The 13,954-nt window shown below is 41.2% G+C and overlaps 1 pseudogene; it reads right to left on the bottom strand.

Moving 5' to 3' along the window:
• Positions 1–12,385: 12,385 nt before the first annotated feature.
• On the bottom strand, positions 12,386–13,517 carry LOC140522628 (wee1-like protein kinase 2; annotated as a pseudogene).
• Between the last annotated feature and the right edge of the window lie 437 nt (positions 13,518–13,954).

Genomic DNA, 13,954 nt, shown 5'->3' with positions numbered 1-13,954 from the left:
TCACTGGAGAGGCCTGTGTGAGTACTGAGTCATGGCTAGGACCAGTGTGGGCTGAGGTTGAAGAATGTGCCCTGCTGCCCTCAGAGAGTCTGGTCAAGCACATTATGAATTTTAAAATGAATTTGCTGTCATCTATTCCCCAGTACATGAGGTTCCCATGTAGGGTCCTGTTATCAGCGGAGTGGAGAAGAGGAATCAGTGGGGATGGGATTATAGGCAGGGGTGGATTTCAGAGGCAGGTTAGGAGGACAGGTGGAAGGGCGTTGAGGCAAGGGTCAGAAGCAAAGCAGAGGCCCAACAAGACCTGAACCAGGAGAGACCAGCAGGGGATGGGAGAGAGAGAAGGGTCAAACAGAAGGCATGATGCCTGAAGGAAAGAAGGGAGCCACTTGGTTGGAAGCCAGAGAAACTGAGAGGCCCTGAGGAGGGATGAGGAAAGGGGAAGTACTAAACCACCCAAACTGTGTTCTGCATCTGGTGGATGGGGTCCCATTTGGACTCCATGACTTAGGGAGGCTATTGATTGGCTGGAGAGGAGGCTGACCAGGGCTAGCAGAGCATCAGGCCATTTGAGGAATAGGGGAAACAACTGGGATTATTTTGCCTGGAGAAGAGAAGACTGGGTTAGGGGTGGGTTTGGATGGGAAGACCTGATATCTTTGTTCCAGTATCTGCATGACTGTTGTCCTTTCAGCCCCAGAACTGGGAACTATGGGGAGATTGCTAGTGGGGAGAGGTCGGCTTTAGCCTTAATAAAAAGGATGGAAACAACCACATGATGACAATTCAAGCTGGCCCAGACTAGAATGGGTCACCACAGTCAGTCAGCAAGCATTTTATTAAGTTACCTAGGAGTCAGATACCATGCGAAGACCAGGGTGGGAGGGAGAGATAGAAAGAAAGGCAAACAGCCTCTGCCCTTCAGGGTCTCCTATTCTAATGGGAAGAAGACTTCTATAGAGTAGATGAGAGGTATTCTCAAGGGGGAGGCACTAGGAGGCATAGGGTCAGGAGGAATAATGTACTGGTACATGTTTAACAACTGGTTATCTAAAAGAAAGGATAGACAAACCACACTTCTAAGTGAGATCTGCAGGAACATTTTCTCCAACACTTTATTTAAGTCTGGAAATCAGCAAAACAATGAATTAAGTCTTGCCTTGTTTGCTGGGTTCTCAGGTGTCAATCTTCCCTCAAGGAAGCAAGGGGTCAGAGGGAAATGAGAAAAGCATCCAGTGCGAAGGAGGAGACAGAGATGGGAGTTGGAGGATCATGTTCAAAGACCAGCCAGAAGGCCAGTGTTGTGCAACCAGAGTCTGTGGAAGGAAATAAGTAAAAGACTGGAAAGGTAAGAAGGCCCCCTTTGTAAAACACTTTAAAAGCTACAGGACTGGGTGTAGTTTGATCCTGGAGGAAATTCAGAGGGAGCCATGGTTCTTGGTTTAAAGGGAGGGTAGACGTGGGAGCAAGCCTGGTGTGGTCAGACCTGAACTTTAGGAAGATCTCTTTGGTAGCTGAGAGGATGATGGACAGGGTGGGGGAAGAGAGATGAGGCATTGGATTTCCCCCCACAAAGGTCTTTCAGCAGAAGCTAGTCATGAACTCGCCAGATTTATATTAGAGTAAGAAGAGTCTTTTTCCAATCCAATCAAACAAGTTAATTGATTAATCACCTTCTGCTGGTGCATAGTACAGTGCTAGGTACTGGAGATACAAAGGCAAAACCCAGAAATAATCTCTGCTCTCAAAAAGCTTGAATCCCATTGGAGGAGAGCACATGGCTACAATGTAGCAGAGTTGTTCTTTTTTTTCTTTTCCAATTGTGTCTGATTCTTCATGACCCCATTTGGGATTTTCTTGGCAAAGGTACTACCTACAGTGCCACCTAGCTGCCCTGCAATATAGCATGTATATAGTTAATCATTAGATTATAAGCTCCCTAAGGGCAAGGATTATTTTTTGCCTCTTTTTGAATCCTTGGGGCTTAGCACAATGACTGGCATGTAGTAGGTGCTTAATAATATTGATTGATTGATTGATTATGTGCATGGTGATATAAGAAGAGTGATCACTGGAGACTGTAGTGATAAAAAAAAAATTTCCTCCCAAAGGTGGTACATGAATGAGTTGGACCTTAAGTTATGGATTCTGAGAGAAGAGTTGAAGGCAATGCTAGAACTTCCCGGGCAGAGGAGTGCCCTAGTCAGACTTGAAAAATTATTTTGGCAGCTGTGGAGCAGATGGCTTGGAGAAAGGAGATAGTGGCCTCTGGCAGATGGATTACAAGGATAGTGCAATAGTCCAGACTCGAGGCAGTGAGGGCCTGAATGAGGCTGTAGAAAAGAAGAGGATGGGAGAGACTCTCTAGAGACAGAGTTTATACATCCTGTCATGTGATTGGACATGGGGGGTGAGGAAGAGGCAAGAGCTGAGGATGAGTCTGAGGGTATGACCTGGGATGACAGGAAAGAAAGTGATTACTTCTACAGGAAAACATGGTAATTTGGAAGAAGGGGGAGTTTGGGGAAGGGGGAAGACCATGGCCTTCATATGGATAAGTTGAGTTGAGATTGCCTGCAGAACAACCAACCTATACCAAATGGACTTCAGCACTGAGACTCTTCAGCTCAAAAGGCAGAGTGGTATGGTTTCTTAGATTTCAGGAAGATTGGGGTTCAAATCCCATTTCAGATACTAGTAGCTGTGTGACCCCTGGGAAGCCACTGTAACTCTCTGTGCCTCAGTTTTGTCCTCTGTTAAAATGAGTGTATTGGATTCAAAGGACTCTAAAGTCCCTTCTGGCTCTTGATTTATGATTTGAAACAACAGCGGTTGCCAGGAAGGGATTCCCAGAGTGTATCATCGTTCACACTCCAGTCTCTTGTGAATGCACATTAAAGAATGAGCTGAAGGCAGGAAGAATCTATTACCAACCCTTCTGACGCATCTCATGTTTTTTTTTTTTTAAAGACGTTTAAAAGATCTTTTCTTAAACCTCTTGCGCAAAATCTACGTGAAAGCAAACTATTTCCAGAACAGAATGTGGACACATGCTTCCTTCCTGTGCCTCGTCAGGGAAGGCAGATGACAATGAGACGTGGAAGGAAGGGAGAGCCGGAAGCGGGGAAGCCAGGGCAGCTCCTACCTAGACTGGCTTCACCTGTGGTCTTGGGAGTTGAATTCCTATGAGCCGATCCCAAGGAAGCCAAGCTTGAAAATATTCAACAGGAGTGTGCTGCCTTCTCTGTGGGGAGAAGAGTAAGATGGTGTCAAGACCTCAGAGGCCATGTGCTCTTTATTTTGCAGAAGAGGAAACTGAGGTCCAGAGAGGTTAAGAGGACATCACAGGATCATAGATGGAAGAGACCTCTAAGGCCATCTATTCCAATCCTTCATTTTATAGGTGAGGAAACAGGCCTAGGGAGGTTAATTGACTTGTCCATGGTAACAAAGGTCAGAAGAGTCCAAGGTAGGATTTGAACCCAAGTTCTTTGGCTTCAGAGCCAGTAGGATTCCTAGTATTCTATTGCTGTTTGTAGATTTATTGTTGTTGATTGTATGCCATCATGCCCAATCACTGTTACCATGAATGGATGCTTGCAGCACTCTACCCATGTCCCCACACATCTTAGCATGCCTTGTGTCTCTATGGGGGATAGGCTGATAAGCCCCATGGTTTTCCAAGGCCCTGTAAGTGGGCCACCTCCTGCTCCTGCTGCCAAGAACCAGGGCTTTCTCTTGTTCTGCCAGGTCTCATCTTGGGATCTTGATGTGGGATCTGGGATGATTTTGACCCACTGTGAAAAACCCAAAGGTCCAGAGAAGTCAGATAAATCTGAGGAAGCCAAGGCTCATGGACCTGAATCACCCATTCTCATCCGGCCCCATCTCCATCTCAGACACTGTGGCATAGGGTAGGAATTGAGGTGGGAGGGAGAAGTAGGTGGTAAAAAGGTGTGCCACTGGAGTTCTGGTTTTGTTTGTCAAATTCCTTCTATAAAGGAAATAATCCATTTATTCACTACCCGATGATTTTATGTAACTGAGAGTAAATTGGCTTAGGTCAGAAGGATGCCAGCTTCCTGAGGCCAGGAACAGCTTCACTTTTTTTATCTTTGTATCCTCAGCATCTGGAATAGTTCCTTGCACATAGTAGCCCTTTAATAAATACTGGTTAGATTGAATTGAATTAAGGAAGGTATTTTGTGAGAACAGGGACTCATAAGCATTGATTTGAGTACACTGAGCCCAGACTAGGTTTCTAAAGTTTGTGGGAGGCTAGAAAAGGATAGGCATGAAGCTCCTACTATGTGCTGGGAACTGTGCTGTGCATTTACCAGTATTATCTTGTTTAATTCTCATAACAATCCTAGGGGGTAAGTGCTTTTATTATCACTTCCATTTTATAGGTAAGGAAACTGAGGCTTTACATATTATATATCACTTCCAATCTTCACAATAACCCTGTCAAGTCGGTACTATTGTTGTCCCCACTTTATAGTTGAGGAAACTGAGGCAGACAGAAGGTAAATGACTTGCTCAGGGTCACACAGTTAATATGTGTCTAAAGTAGGATTTAAATTCATTTCTTCCTGACTCCAGGTCCAGCATGCTATCCCAGCATCACCAGACCAGGAAGCCCCCTTTTATACAAAGGATCTGTGACTTTGTCAGAGTTGGGGGAATCCTGGTATGGAAAGTTCCTCTAGCTACCTAGATTGCAATTCATCCATGGCTTAGTAGGTAAGTCACACAGAAAGGCTTAAGGAACACAGAAGTTATGTGATTTACCCACAGTCATAACTCTAGGACATGTGAGAGATGGGATCTGAATCCAGGCTCAGAAGTCTTGCCATTCTACTTCTGGTTTGTGGGAGTGTGAATGATAGTGGCCAGCTTTCCCTGGCAGCTATTCCCTAAGAGCCTGGCATCTGAGGAATGTATAGTGGCAGTGTGACCCTGATGTCATTATATTCCTGGTTCTATGCCCAGTGCTTGATTCAGACTGTTCTCTGAAGAGGTATTACAATTAACAAGATTTAAAAAAAAAAATCAACATTAGACTTAGTGAAAGAAAACACTCCCCCAACAAGCTGTCTCATCTAATTATGTTTAGATCAGACAAGATTTCTTGGTCTCATGTAAAATCCCATCTTCTACAGGAAGCCTTCCCCATTCTTGTTCATTTGTCCAGTCCTGTCCAACAGACTTTTCCAATTTTAAACCACAGTTGTTCCATGTTCGGTTCTAATTGTTGCTTCTTGACCCACATGCAGCTTCTTCAGGAGACAAGTAAAATGATGTGATATTCCCATCTCCATGAGGACTTGACACATTTTATTGTGATCTGCACAGTGAAGGCTTTAGCATAGTTAGTGAAGCAGAAGTAGATGTTTTTCTGGAACTCCCTTGCTTTCTCTATAATCCAGTTGGCAATTTGGTCTCTAATTTCTCTGCCTCTTCGAAAACCATCCTGCTCTTTTGGTAACTCTCAATTCACATATCACTCAAGCCTTGCTTATAGAATCTTAAACATAACCTTGCTTGTGTGAAATGAGTACAATTCCTTGGCATTGCCCTTCTTTAGACTGGGACATAACCTAATCTTTTCCTAACAGCAACATTGTGCAAAGACCAATTTTGATAAAATTAACTTCTCAACAATACAATGAACTAAGACAATTCCAAAAGACTCATGATAGAAAATGCTAACCACATCCAGAAGGACAACTATGGAGTCTGAATGCAGATGGAAGCATGCTGTTTTCTCTTTCTTTTTGTTGTTTTTGTTACTTGTGTTTTTTCCTTTTCATTCTGATTCTTCTTTCACAACATGACTAATGTAGAAATATGCTTAACATGATTGTACATGTCTAGTCTATATCAGATTGCATGCCATCTTGAGAAGGATGGAAGGGAGGGAGGTGGAAAATTTAGAACTCAATTTTAGAACAATGAATATTGAAAACTAAAACTAAATAATTTTTTAAAAAAAGTTATTCTGTTCCAATCCCATGGCCACTCTTAAGTTTTCCAAATGTGCTGCCATATTGAGAGCAGCTATCACCTCCACTAGCCTTACTGTTAGCAATGTTTCCTAAGGCCCATTTGATTTCATTTTCCAGAATTTCTGGCTCTAGACTGGTAACTATACCATTGTGGTTATCAGTAATGCTAAAATCTTCCCTCTTTTAATTTCAGTGTCTTCCCTCTATAAATTATTTCTTATTTATCCTTCATACATTTTGCTTTGTATCTATTTGATTGCATGTTCCCATTAGATGAGAAGTTTCTTGAAGGCAGGGACTGTCTTTTGCTTCTTTCCATATCCCCAACACTTAGCACAGTGCCTGGCACGTAGTAGGTGCTTAATACATGTTGATTGAAGATTGATAAGGTGCTACTATGTGGCGACTTTGGACAAACCATTTGACCTCCCTGAGTCTCTAAGGTTCCTCCTGGCTCTAAATCAAAGCTCCTGTGAGCCTGTCACCTCTTTGCCTGAAAGTCCCTCATTGGCCAAATGAGCGGCTAAGACTAGATGTCCTTTGAGGTCCCTTTCACCTCTAAATTGATGATCCTAAGGTCTATTAAAATTGCTGAAAGAAGTTTTTGAATGTGTTTATTAACTTGTCTCACATAGGACAGATCTGATCTCATTTCAAAGGGGTGGAATTTCTCCCTAACTCCCATTCATGCTCACAATCATTTCCTGAGCTTTCTGTGCCTACCTCTGCAGTCCTACTCATCCTGAAATGCGAACACACTTTAAAAAAAAGACTAGAAATGTTGCAAAAATGCAACCAGTGAACAGAAGGGGAACCAGGAGGAATTAGTTCTCTATGTGTGTGTGTGTCTCCTTCTCTTTCTCTTCCCTCTCTTTTCTTTCTCTTTCTCAGCCCTCTTTCTCTCTCTCCTTCTATCATCCATCTATCTATCTATCTATCTATCTATCTATCTATCTATCTATCTATCTATCTATCTATCTACCTATCATCTATCTATCATCTATCTATCTATCTATCTATCTATCTATCTATCTATCTATCTATCTATCTATCTATCTATTTTTCTATCATCTATCTTTTCCCCTGCTCTCTCTATTCAGAATATAAGATGTACAAACAAAAGATTCCATTGGATTGCTAGAAGAAATTTATTTTTTTTATTTTTTAATTTTTTTTTATTTTTTAATGTTTAACAATCACTGCCATACAATTGAGATTTTATCCCCCCCCCCCCGCCTACCCCCCACTACCCCCCTCCCTCCCCACGACTGCATACAATTCTGTATAGGTTCTACATATACTTTCCTATTGAGTATATTTTCACTATAGTCATGCTATGTAGTCAGACTAAAATAAATGGAAGAAATCGTATAACAAATCAGAACATGATACACAAACACACACACACACACAAACATGATCTGCTACATTTTGTGAATGACTTCCATATTTCTTTCTCGGAGTGTGGAGGGCATTTTGCCTTGAGAACCACCTTTGGGATTTTTTTTTTTTTAAGAAGTTCTTGCGTTATTACAAAATTCCAAGTCTACCAGAAAAAACTCTCGCACACTGTGGTCGTTGCTGTGCACAAAGTTCTCCTGGTTCTGCTCCTTTCACTCAGCATCAGGTCATATAAGTCCTTCCAGGCCTCTCTGAAGTCTTCTTGTTCATCATTTCTTATGGCACAATAGTACTCCATTACATTCATATACCATAATTTATTCAGCCATTCCCCAATTGATGGACATCCCCTTGACTTCCACTTTTTGGCAACTACATAGAGTGCTGCTATAAATATTTTTGTACATGTGGGACCCTTTCCCATTTTTATGATCTCTTGGGGATATAGTCCTAGTAGCGATATTGCTGGGTCAAAGGGTATGCACATTTTTGTAGCCCTTTGGGCATAGTAGAAGAAATTTATATCTGTTATAGACTGTGACTCTGGTGAAAGCTGTGGTGGCAATGGGTGTCCCCAGGAGGAAACAGAAATGAAAGATCCCAAGAAAGCAGTCTGGATAGGAATTGGCAGTTGATTGGATATAAGGTAGAATGTAAAGTTCTTGAGCGCCAGGGCTGTTTCAGGTATTTTATATTCTCAGTATTTGACACAGGGGTTGGCACAAAGTATGTGCTTAATAACTGTTTGTTGATCGACTGATTGATTGATATAAGGGGTGATGGAGACAGAAGAGTCAAAGGTGATGATGAGGTTCAGAGCCAGGATAGGAAGATTATATTATCATTAATAGAAATAAAGACATTGGGAGATGTAAAGCTTTGCAGGGGAAGATGATGAGTTTAGTTTCTGATAGGTTCAGCATGCTTTTCAAATAGAGACAACCGATAGTTGGTTAGAAACAGGAAACTGGAGACATTGATTTGGAGTCATCTTACGTTTGCATGCATGGGAAGGCATGAGATCATAAAGAGAGAGGCCAACAAAAGAGAAGAGAAGGGAGGTCTGAGCCTTGGGGACATGGTGACATTTAAGAACAAAGGGTAGACGGCAATGCAAAAAAAAGAAACCAATTGGCATGTATTAAGCACCTACTATTTACCAAACACTTTGCTAGCGGAGGTAAACAGAGCCAGGAAAACAAACAATATATGTGGTAACTGCAACAATGTAAAAGATTTTGTAACCACAAAACCACAAAGGCGAATGTTGCAAAATTACAAAAAACAAACCCAAGCATGCATCTAAAAGAGCGACCTCTTTGCCATAATTAGAGGTCCACAAGCATGTTATATTACATGTTTTCATTCTATTTTGATGAATGAAGTGGTTTGTTTGAATGATTTTTCTCTTCTTTTTTTTTCATTTTTTCTTTAAAAATGTTTTTTGGTATATAAAATGACTCTCTGGGAGGGGGAGGAGGAGGAGAAGGATACTGGGGGGACATTTTGGTGATGTAAGAAACAAAAGTATTAATAAAAAAGTTTTTTGAAAAGAGCAAGATATGTTCTCTAGGGAACCAGCTAAAGTAGGAGCTAACGCGCAGGAAGGTGAAATCCATTCTCATTAGCAAAGTCATCTTGCCCAGTAGGAGACCCCTTACCTACCCAATAGGGAGCCCAGCAGAACAACATGCCCAGCAGAGATGTTGTACTCAGGGGAAGCAGCTTCATTCCACCATGAGAAGAGAAAGAGCATTAGTGCCCTGCAAAGCTGGAGGGGTGAGTCACCTCCACGTCTTCCAGAAGGTCACAGAATCAGAAAATGTGAGAGTTGGAAGGCACTTCAGCAAGCCCTTCAGTCCACCTGTTCTGCCATTGGAATCTCCAGTATACCATACCTAATAGAGGTCACCCAGCCTCTGCTCAAAGGTAACCTCCCAGGCAGCCCACTGCACTTTGGGAAGGCTCTAATTGTTGGAAACGTTTGCTGTCCCCCCCCCCCCCACACACACAAGATACCCCTTCCAATAGCTGTTATGGCTCCTCTCCACCTACTTTCCTTCAGGCTAAAGTTGCATAAGTTCTTCACTTGGTCCTCCTATGTCATGGCCTCAAGACTTTCACTAATCTGTTTGTTCTCCTCTGGAAATCCCCCAATTTATTGAAGACTGTGCCTCCTTACCAGTACATTCTGCATGTGCTTACTCTTCCCCTTGACACTCTGTGTATTTGTGGAAGAGTGTGCTCCAGTTTTATGGCAGGGGGAGAATGCTGAATAGCCTATTATTCTTATAATATCATGTCAGTAAATACTTTCACATTAGGTTAAATGTTTTTTGCTTATTAAAGGTAAATTCACTGGTGGGGACTTATGACCTATAGAGTTTTGTTCAGTCCCACAGGAAATCGTGAACTTTGGGGAAGACCTCAGGGACCTTTGCTATGAACATAAAGTAGAAGGAGAGGTAGCTAAAAGAATGTGCTACATACATATTTTTGGATGTATACATGTCTCCACTGTTAGAATGTAAACTCCTTGAGAGCAGGTACTATTTCCCTTTTGTCAGTAAATGAAATAAAAATTTAAAAAAACATTTATTAAGTTCTAATATGTTCAAGGCACTCTGTTAAGTGCTAGGAATACAAAAAGAGGCAAAAGATAGACTCTGCCCTCAAGAAGCTTAGAATCTAATCTTTGCATTCTCAGTGCTTAGCAGGTTTGTTAATAAATGTTAAACAGGTAAGAAACATAACTCCTGTAGAAAAGCTGTTATGCTCATTGTCTCTTATTACCTATTATTTGATTAAATTTTTTAAAAAAGGAATTCAATTGCTTGGTTGGATAAATTGGTTAAATTAATCACTTAGTAACAAATAATCATTTACTAAGAAATAATTACTTACAAGTCTACGTTATCCCCCAGGACATCCACAGGGATTTTAAAAAAATAATGAAACATATTTGGTAATATTGTCAAAAGAGGGTTTGTACTATTAATACATAAATTTTAAATATAAAATGTTTCAAAAAGGAAAAAATTGTATACTTTTTTAATTTAAATTTTTATTTTCAATTCCAAATTCTCTCCACTCCCTCTCCCACTCAATGAGGAAGCAAGATAGTCTATATAATTTTTTAAAAATTCTGTGTTGTAGTGAGGTCTCCATTTAAACAGCAAGAATTTTTAGTTGACCCAGTAGACAAAGTTTGACTATTTCTTGCAAGTCAAGGGACCTAGTTCAAATTCTAGAACACTTATTATCAAATGCAGCTCTTTGCACACCTTAAAGCTCTATACAAATGGCTAGCTATTTTTTCTGCTGTTACTAGTTGCATGCCCATGAGTAAGTCCCTTGATCCTTCCAATTCTCAGTTTCTTTTACGAGAAAATTCTGACACTTACCTGTCCCACAGGGTTGATTGTGAAGAAAGTACTTTGTGAACCTTAAGCTAGTATTTGGTTATGAGTTATTATAAATGAACTAAACTATGATAGAGGACCCTTGACTCAGATGAAAAAACCATAGAATTGTTAATTTATAGCTGGAACAAACCCTCAGGGGGCTTCTAGTCCAGCCACACATTTTACAGATAAGGAAACCAAAACTCAGAGTAGGTAAAGGATTTTGCCAAGATCATACAGATTGTAAACTGAAGAACTGGGATTTGCCACCCCCTTGCCCCCACCCCCAGGCCCTCTGGCACCCAATCCAAAATTCTAGAGGAGAATTAAGAGTCCCTGTTCCCTTTCAAGGTTTTAAGCTTCTGTTTTCTCACCATCTTCCCTTTCTGGGGCTGCCCATCTGCTCTTTGATGTCAGATCCAGAGACCTCACTGTTCTCTTAGCTGCTGAGCTATTTCCTAAGTAGAGACAATTCTTATTTATTTTTTTTTGTTTTGGAACAATAAAATTTTTATTTACATGTGATGTATTCTTTTAAAAAAGTGATGGAAAGGGGAAACACTTGAATAACATTAATATCTTTAAAAGTCACTAGAAACAAAGCCAAACTCAAGTTTTAAAACCAAAAGAAAGCGGTGATCCCTAGTCAGACAAACAGCCACCAAGGAGAAGGGTAAGATTGGGAGAAGTCAGCAAATGTTTCATTGTTTCCAATGTTTCATTGAAGCTTGTTGGCAACCTCCTAAGTGTTCCTATTTGCAAATATGACTTCCCATTTCAATTAACGATTAGATATTCATATAACTATAGGAAGAACAGAGAATGTTGTCTCCCTCCAGAAAATATATTTGAAGTCTCACTAGTTACAAACCCATTAGGATTCTCTGTTGGGAGCAGGCATTGCTAAAGTCTATTAACCTTATTTCTAAAGTTGAGGCAAAGATCCCATCTCTCTCTAGGCAAAACATCTTCTGAGGGTCCTTTTGGAATGATACAACAACCATCTCTCATCCTAGAAAGTCACTTGAATGTCTTACCATTGCATCGATTTCTTAGAATTCAAAAACTCTTTTATATCTGTGCTCAAATGCACTGAATGGTAGCATCCAGGGATGTGAGGGTAGACAGAGAAATGCCTACCAATTAATATTATTTTTTCAAGTCTGTATCCAGTTGAAAAGCCTATATAGTTTTAGGGGACAGCTACACCTACGATACAAAGCCCAGAAAGACAACTTGCTGGGGGAGTTGCAGTCATTCCTAATGGCCATTGTTCCACTTTATAGCAGCAGGAATTGGTGTCCAGGTCCATCTTGGAGGAGTCACTGTTTCTAGAGCCATACCTTCAAAGTGGGGCTGGTTAGCATGAAATGGAACTCATCCGGGAATTGTGTGGAAGGGAAACAGGATGATGCTTACTCAGATTTCCCTAAGGTGAAACTGTGACCTTTTGGTTTTCCCTCCCACCAATCTACTGGAGCTACTTGACCCAGTTTCAGCAATGAACCCAAGGGGTCCAGGGTAAGTATTGACTGGTATCTTCTTGGTGGCTCTGGGCAAGATGAACTTCTTTCAGTTCCCTCCCAGCTTAGCCATCTTGGACTTTTCTCTGTCTAGCTCCTTCTGAAGCTTTGTGGAGTGTTTGAGGACTGTGTTCTTAGCTAAAGTTGCTTCTGTAGGTCTCCCCTCTGGTTTAGGATGGAGCATAACTTAATCAAATTATAAAAGTCTTCTGAAAGTTTCTGTGGAAGAGCTGGAAGATTGCCTCAACAGACAACACCAGGGTTCATCATTGCCTGGTGATGATTTTGCCCTCTGCAACCACAGCAATTGTGAATTCAAGGGCAAACATGTCTGTTCTGGGCAGGTATTGATAGTCCCCTTGTAAAATCTCATTGACCAAGAAGCAACTGTCTCCCTCCTCTCCTTGGGGGTTCTGGATTAAAGTCACAAGGTGCAGGTCACCAATTTGACACATCATGTTAGCAGAAAGGAATGAGTCATCTTCATTCTCCCCTTCTCCTGCGACATATGGGACATCATCTTGCTTTTCACAGATGTTACTGGGTTTGATTTCCAGGTGCACCAGGCCTGAGTGATGGATATACTTTAGCACCATGGAGATTTGCAGGAGCATATTCTTGAATTCTGGCTCTTAGAAAAAAAATGTCCAAGTTTCTCATTTTCAGACACAGCAGCCTGCAGGCTCCCACCATGGTGGTACTCATTCTGAATGATTATATGGTCTGCCATTCCTCTGCCCATGAGGAGTAGTAACAGCTAACATGGGGATGCTGCCCAAGCATTGCATGTGTGTAAACTTCTCACAAAGCTGAAGTTTCATTTGAGGATCCTCCCAAACATTTTGTTGAGCATTTAATAGCATAAATACATCCATCCAGCCTCTTGATACACTTGTAGGTGGAGCCAAATGATCCTACCTCAATTTTTTCTAACTTCAGGAATTCTTTTTCATTATGGGAAACCATGTTGCTTTCTGTTATCACACATCTCTGAAGAGATTGAAGGAAAGGAATATGGAATGAATGTGCCTATCAGGCAGTTCTTGCTCTCCCTTGTCATCAGAGAAGTCAGGTTCCTCAGGCTCTTTTCCAGTTTTTCTCTTGCTGCTGGATTGAGAGACCATCCTCCAGTAGGATTCTGTGGTGAAGGGGTCCATGTTGACCTGATGTGATGTGAACATCAGGTATGGGCTAATGGCAGGTGTAAATTGGGAGTGCTTAGACCTTCTCATAGATGGCATTCCAGAAAAACACACATTACTTGTTAGCAGAGTCTATCTTCATTCATAGTCTACCTTCCCCTTATTGGTTATTTCCAGTTTATCCTGTATATCACTTATAATTACATTTAAAAACAATTTAAAAATAAATACATAATTGTTTACTCAGAGTTGTTTGCATTATCTCCTCTGTGAGATCCTGGACAGTAGGACCAGAGACAGTTTGGATAACATCCCCAGGGTGATGTGGATTAGGGACCAAGTTGAACAGAACTGGGATGCTACCATACTATCAAAATCGTTTCACAGCAAGGCTTTCGAGACTTCCATGGATGCTTTTGCTAAGTCCTCTAGTAAATCACCTCTTTGTTAGAGTCCATTAATTAAATGACTCTAAA

The sequence above is a fragment of the Notamacropus eugenii genome, chromosome 2, assembly GCF_028372415.1.
Source record: "Notamacropus eugenii isolate mMacEug1 chromosome 2, mMacEug1.pri_v2, whole genome shotgun sequence".
Classification (NCBI taxonomy): domain Eukaryota; kingdom Metazoa; phylum Chordata; class Mammalia; order Diprotodontia; family Macropodidae; genus Notamacropus; species Notamacropus eugenii.
This window is presented reverse-complemented; position numbering and strand designations above follow the sequence as displayed.